Consider the following 7,626-nt stretch of genomic DNA (forward strand, 5'->3'; position numbering starts at 1 on the left):
TGGCTAACCAAACGGTCCCCCTCCCCGGCTGGTTCTGAGAGGTCTATTTGGTCTTTATATGAAATATCACGATAGAGGTTATTAGTTTATTAACATTGGATGGCGTGTCAAGGCCTTAAGAATCTATGCAGCAGTAAAAGTTGAAGACAAACTTGATCAGGAGACGTTTTAATATATGTGTATGCGAGTAATATATAATAATACACAATATTATTGTAATATTATAAATGATCTACAAAGCATCTTCTGTGTGAAGAAGGGTGTGTAGGTAGTTACTCATAAACGGATGAAAATCATTTTAGACTATAAAAATAAAGAAAATAGTCCTACATTTTGAACGTGTTAATATGCAGTCTTTTATGATGCTTATTGTTATTTAACATTTGATCATTATTTGATGTAATGCGCTCAAGGTTGCTGAACCAGCATCAGGAGGCCTAGCTAAATTTCAGTGTGTTATGAATTATGCCATCTGTTAACTTCAGACAATCATACATCAGAGTGGAGCTGTGACACAATGATGGAGAGCACCTCAGTCGCTGCTCACTAACTCTCTCACAGCTGAGCTGGCTGTCCTGCCAGACGGCACGGATACGACAACGAGAACTAGAAACAGAACACCTGCCTCGGATCTCTTTTTCAACTTTACTTTTGCATTGTATTTCAAACGGGAGCTGGAGTCAAATCCCGGGTGTTCTGTATGGTTTCTGCATATACATGTATGTAGTGCACTTAATGTGTTATGTTAATCACAAAGTGTTGGCATTGTACAGACAGTACAAAAAGTGGGAAAATGTGCAAACGATTCCAGCGTGAAGATCACAGTCATGTTTCTTCAATTTGAATCATTTTAAACAACAAGGCTAGTGATATTCTATATTTTTGTTGTTTTCAACCAAACCAAAACCAAACCATTAGCGTGTCCGTCCCTAAGGCACTAATTTCATTACATACAAAAAATAGAAAGCAAGCAAATATAATATGGTACAGTATGCGTAAAATAATAGATACAAATTTTACTAAGTATTCTTCCAGGTAAACATGCGCTGTAAGATACATTTATTTGTCAAACAGACTAGGAAGGGAAAAAATATTTTAATCAGAAGAGTGTTACAAATTTTGCATTAGTGCAGCAGGTAAAATGTACTTAAAGCATCAAAAGTCCAAAGTTTGATCCATCTTTGCTGATGCGTTCATGTTTAAGTAGCATTTTACTCTTGGAGCTGGGTGAGCTGACGCTCATTTGAACTATTTTACATACTGTTGGATGACTAAATAAAAAAAAAAATGCTTCATTTGATTAAATGTTGCAATAATTCCCTCCAATATGTAATGCAAGATCGGTAGAAAGTGACATGAGAAATCAAGAAAAGTACAATCTTCAATTTAAGTTTCATAGAAGCGTTTTATTGGCTTGTTGAACTAGAAAGTCGTAGCTGTACACACTCCGACTACCTAACACAAGGTTATTTATCTCTTCATTTAGGCTGCACTGTTTTTATTATCTCGGGTTCACTGAGGTACAGAAGAACAGGCAGACCTTAACACCCCATAAGTCACTTTTATTGTTTTGTTTGCTTCAGTAAGCTCATCCAGCCTCGGGGAAGACATGGAGGCAAACAGCATGGCTGAGGCTGACTCTTCTGCAACTTTTACTGCAAAACCAGCCACCGCTGCTCAAATACAATCACACATAACGAGTAATTGTCCCATGGTAACAGCATCCTACACTGTGGCAAGGCCTTTTTGTCAAATCAATTTCACAAATATAATTATAGCCTGGAACTTAAAGCCTTAGGGCACAATGTGAATTTGTTGATAATTACTTGTGCAGGGTGTGAGAGGGCACAGAGAAACAAGATGTCATTTACATTTGCGGTATGATTTCATAAGGCAAAGGTTTTATGTGTTATAAGTATTAAACAAATCAACACAAATGTAAAGCCCACTGTAGGAACCAACATTTAACTTATAGGCATATGTTGATTAAATACAACATCCTCATGCCCTGCAAGTCATGCAATAGCCAATATGTGTGACCTTATGGATTTTTACTATTTTTGCACTGAAACTGCCAATGGATCGCTTTGTTAATCTTAACCACTCATCGCCTTTAAAGCTGCATGAGGTGACGCGTGAGGGCAGCGAGAGTGAACGAGAACATCATAGAAACAACCACGTTAAGAGACTTAACCATTCTCAGACCTGTCAGGCCTGCTGCTGTGGCTGCTGCTAGCTAGCCCCCCCCCCCCCCCCCCCCCCCCCCCCCCCCCCCCCCCCCCTCCCCTCTGTCTGTCCTTAATTGCAGGAGTGAAGCCTGGTGTGCAGGAGTCAGGGTTCCAGCTGCAGCTCATCTACACTAATCACCTCTGCATCAAATACCCCGTCAACCTTTCACCATGTTCGTCTCGCTGCTGACTCTACCCGTTGTGTTTAGCGTCAGTGTTTTCGCTCGCCCTGATTTGTCTCTTTCTGCCACTTCACTCCTGCCTTCCACCATTCCAGCTCACCACACTGGATTGCCAGACTATCGGACACAGACCCTTGGAAACATAGTACCACTCTTGCTCTGTACCCTGGATATCCATTGGCTTTTCCCTGTTGGTTGAACTTTAGTTTCACACGTAACAACCTCTCTCCCACAGACAAATGGGCTTAAAAGAGTTGCACCAAGTCAGAGTTCGTTCATTACCACTGCAAGCTGTTACGGGAGACCACAACCGAGGAAAACTGAAATGATTGTATTAATTCTAGTAGCACAAATGGTTAGAAGATTTGAGGTAACTAGATCAGTCACTTCAAAGAGATAATTAAAACATTAACACAGAAATATAAATACTGTACAAAAGGGAGTCACAGCAGGCAATATATAAATTAAAAAAAAAAAAAATAGGCAACATGCATTTTAAATAATTGCCGAGCAATTTGATACTGACAAAACACGGGAAAACAATGTTCCACTGTATAAAAAGTGTACAGCTATACTAGCAGCTCTTTGAGGATGAATTTAAGCAAAGCGGTGCTAGCATGACCACAACGACAATGCTAATGCTGATAGAAAGCAAGCCTAATGTTTACCAATGTTTCTTTACATCTGATTTAGTGTTAGCATGCTAACATTTGCTAATAAGCACTAACCCAAATGAACTGAAACATTAGGGTTAGCTTTCGTGGTAAATATCTTTAAATCGTTGGCAAAAATGTAGTCAAACACTGAATATTACAGAGGAACTAAGCCCATTTTCCACAAGTTATTCCTGTGGTTTAAGACAGTAGAAAATATTTGTACACATGACACAACTCTCTCCCAAATTCCAGAGCTAAAATGCTGAAACTCAAATTTGTGATGCAAAAAAGAACTGTTGCACAGAGCCTCTGGGGAAGGATTGTAAAGTATATAGGAACATTTTCTACTTTATAACTGAGGACACTTCAATAGAATAAAGCTCATTTGGGTATTAAAAATAATAATTATCTATGGAGCAGCTCCAGACTTTCCACTTAATGAACTCACACGTCTGAGACTTTGAGAGAGGCCCAGGCCATAGACATAACATAATTGGTATTCTTCATTGAGGTGGTGTTCCCTTTTAAAATAGAATGAGGCGATTTTGTGTTTCTCCTCCAGAATTACATCACTGTGAATGTGGTGAAGTATTTTTGAACAGCATTTAAACTATTATGTTACACAACATAACTGAGTAATTTGTTTTTTTAACTAATTTTAGGTTTTTAGGTTTAGGTTGCACTAGGGGAAATTGGATGACTCACCTTCCAAAAAATAAGTTGTGATATGTGGTTTTTGCTAAAAGTCTTGCGAGGAGGAGGAGAGAAATGGGACGCAGCACAAGATTCAACTTTGAAAACTTTGACTCAGTGTTCTAAAGTAGCTCCTTTTTCATGTTTAACAACTTCATACCAGAATAACCACTGTGACATGACTTTTTTTTTCATGTGAACAAAAGCGTTGATAGATGAGCCGCGGTGGCCTCTCATCTCTGCAAAAACTGTTTGAACAGTGGTAATGGGCTTCCCACTGCTGTTTCTGCCGGGCCTCTTTCTCTCCGTCCCCCACCCAGGGAGAGAAGCCTCATCCTGCCACAGCTGACTAAGTGGATCTATGGCTGGCACACAGTGTTTGCAATTTGATCACTGGATTCGTTTCAGCACCTGCAGGCCCAGCGATTTGGCTTTGGTGTGCCACTTTTTGCCAGTCCAAGAAACAAAAAGGGTAAGTATTGAAGTAACACACGAGCCCTCAAGCCCTTCACAATTAGTTTTTCATGTGTCAGCCAAATGAAATTTGCCTGAAACTTAATGTTTGTTTAAGGACCCAATTATATCATGGTATGAATTTCCTTGTTGACTCTTTATCAACTGTTGACTTCTGTGTGCTCTCTATTAATCCAGGATTATTTCCAACATTTTGTGACGACAGCGGTAATTTTCTCACATCATCATTCAGATAGCAGCAAATGAACTGGCAAGCGAGGTCTTAAGTCAGATGGGACTACAGAAGAATTATTGATATGGCATTTTTTCCCAGCACCGCCTTCGGCATTAATGGGTACTCAGCTCGGGCCATGTCTGGGTTTTAAGTTAATGGAGTGGCTCATGCCTCATCCTGCAGTACACAGGCGTCTGAGCGTTGAGCTTCTATTTTTTACAGCTGAATCAACTGCTCCGGCCCAAATTGAATATTAGAGACCAGGTCATCAGGGAAATCAGCAGAGCCTAGCATTATGTAACAAGTTTCTGGGTTGAAGACTAAATTATAATTATTAAAATTATATACATAGTATATATATTATTAAAACTTTTTAATACTCTTTAAAGATCCCCACTGGCCTTAAATACATACTCAGGTCCTATACATGCACAAATGGAGAGATGTCAGAGTGTGCGGGATGTGACTGCTGAGCAAGCTATCTAAGTGGTTGGGGGAGGGGGGTTGGTGCCTTGCTCAAGAGCACCTTGGCAATAATTCCTCTGTAACTCACATCTCTCCAACGACCAGTGCACCTCTGTACCTCGGTCCGTACGGGGACTTGAACCAGCGACCCTCTGGTTCCCCACAGACTGAACAGTTGACAAAAAAAAAAAAAATCTCAAAATTCATCTTTTAAGACAAAATGGACAAGGAATCTTGGATATGCTCTGAATCATGCAGAGTTTAAACATCCACAGCTCATGACAACACAACAAACCTAACCTGCTGGTGAAGCCTGTTTAACGTGGTCAAAAGCTACATTATAAGTAATGTAATAAATAGCTTTAGTTCCGGTTGCTTTGTCCACTCTTCTATTGCAGTTCATAAGCACTATCACGATGTCAGTGCAGGGCTGTCTTAATTTTGCACCTTTTCTGTATGGAAAGTATGGAAAAGACATACAGGACACAATGACTAAATATTCAATTCAAGTTAGAGTTGACTCTATACAAACAGACGTCAAGTCTGTCATACAAAATGTTTAAAGTGCCCATGTTCTGCTCATTTTCAGGTTCATAATTGTATTTTGAGGTTGTACCAGAATACCTTTGTGTGGTTTCATTTTCAGTAAACACCATAGGGTTCTTAGTGCAATAGATTCACTTTAGTGTCTTCACATTTGTGTTAAGAAGGATTTGTGCTGTTTAGAACATTTATTCCATATTTTATTTTTATATTTTTAATACTTTGTTATTGTTGCTCTCTGCTCTTAAGACATTTGTATGATTGTATATATTTTTGACATATGTATATAGTGTTTATTTATACTGAGTTCTGATAACATACTGTCACGTCTTGTGTAGAATTGTGTTTGAAAATGTTGGAGGTGGAGATTGTGCACCTTAAAAAGTGTGTTTCCTGTTGAAAATGCAATAGTTAAATACCTAGATTCTCTTAGGTAGTTTTTCAAATGTTCTAATGAAGGATTTGTGCAATTGAGAAATATAATTTTCTCTTTCACTTATATCGTTATAATAAAAAAAGAAAATCAAAGAGGGTCTCGCCCTTGGTGGGATTCAATGTAGAAACCGGTCGATACCCGAGACGTTCCTGCTGTACCTGGTGGACAGGACACATTCAGAATCCTGTATCTCACTCATAACAGCATGGATGGTTTTTCTCAAAGTTTATGTGTGTTTGTGTCCAAAGACACAAAATAACACCTTAAATCCCAGAAAAAGGGATTTTTTTCATAATATGGGCACTCTAAAGAAAAAGTACTTGAAATGATATAGATCACAACATTTTGGTCCATAGACCTTTATCTGGTAAATTCAACTCAGGACCAAAATGACACTAATAAAATGAGTGATTGAGTGATAGAGTGATTGATACTATGACACTATACTTTATTTTTTTAATCACCTGCCAAATTTTGTTGAGCCTTTAAAACATGCAATTTGCATATAAATATTTGTTCATGCAAAAAAGTTACAAGTTTTATTCTGCAAGAGAGTGTCTATAAAAAGAACATTCTCAAGCAACATTTGTTGCCAAGCTGACTTTTTGTATGCATTAAATCACATCTAGTTTTACACCAGGCCAATGTAGATGCACCATGAAAACCTCCTCTGGTAAAATATTCATTTCTATCTTCTACAAGACATCTATAGTTGTGACATTATTGAAGACAGTGTAAGAACACCCTCAGTTTGCAAATATCCTTTGGCTTGTGGAAAAAATGGACAAAAGTTTTTAAAAAACAACACAGATGGAGAATGAAAGCCCAAACTCTCAGGAAGAAAGTGTCAGGGAGAGTTTGCAGGGGTCGGAAGGTGACTCACTCCAAAGTTAGAAGTCTGCCAATATGTGACTGTCAGTGTTCAGTCCTTCATGCTGCTGTCTCTTGGTAACCAAAGGAGATGGACAAAAGCTAAAGAAGATGGAGAAGAAGACCGTCATGCACAAGTCTTACCAACTGAGATGCTATGTGCCTTTTGTTTTAAAGCATCTGTTAGGTCAGAAATGGTCTCATCAGCATGTGGCTGTCACGTCATACTCATGCAACTGAAATGTCACCCGGAGATTAGTTCGGATCTAATTCACCCTCTTTCATACTGGACATGTGCACAGAATTTTTTTAACCATTTCAAAAAGAATCCCAGCCTCTCAAAGTCCCCGAATCTCCAGTAATTCTTTGTGCTGCATTTCCTCATTTCTCCCACGCTGCGGCAGAAGGCAGCGGAGATAACAATTGTATTTCCGAATCCATTAAAAGACAAAAAATGGATGTAGACCCTTGATCAGTCAGTCAACAATGAAAAGGTTTCCGTCTTTTCATTGCATACCTATCCTATCCAGCTTTTGTAGTCTCAGTTCTGAAATGGGATGTACATCTTTCTGCCTTGTCTTGTGTGTTCACACTAAGGGCTCCACCTGCACACTGTGATGAATCATTGAATGAAAAGCCAAACTTCTGTGCGGTGACAGCTGTGTTTATTGCAGGAGGCTTTTGATGTCTGAGACCCATTTTTTTGTACAAATTCTGCCAAAGCCAAGGTGATTTCTGGTTAAATGTAATGAGATTAAAACGACCTTGCCCTGATTTTTTCTTTTGATAAATGTCTTGTAAAAGAGGATTAGACTGAATAATACCTATTCCATAATGTCTTTACCCACCTTGTGTTCGAACGACG

General features: G+C 38.9%; 1 long non-coding RNA gene across 1 annotated transcript; it reads left to right on the plus strand.

Moving 5' to 3' along the window:
• Window positions 1-154: 154 nt before the first annotated feature.
• LOC117934925 lies at window positions 155-6,195 on the plus strand. The gene is made up of 3 exons (XR_004654623.1): window positions 155-165; window positions 2,312-2,320; window positions 6,061-6,195. It is a non-coding gene; the product is annotated as an uncharacterized LOC117934925 (long non-coding RNA).
• The last annotated feature ends 1,431 nt before the right edge of the window (window positions 6,196-7,626 follow it).

Source organism: Etheostoma cragini, chromosome 19 (genome assembly GCF_013103735.1).
Source record: "Etheostoma cragini isolate CJK2018 chromosome 19, CSU_Ecrag_1.0, whole genome shotgun sequence".
NCBI lineage: Eukaryota > Metazoa > Chordata > Actinopteri > Perciformes > Percidae > Etheostoma > Etheostoma cragini.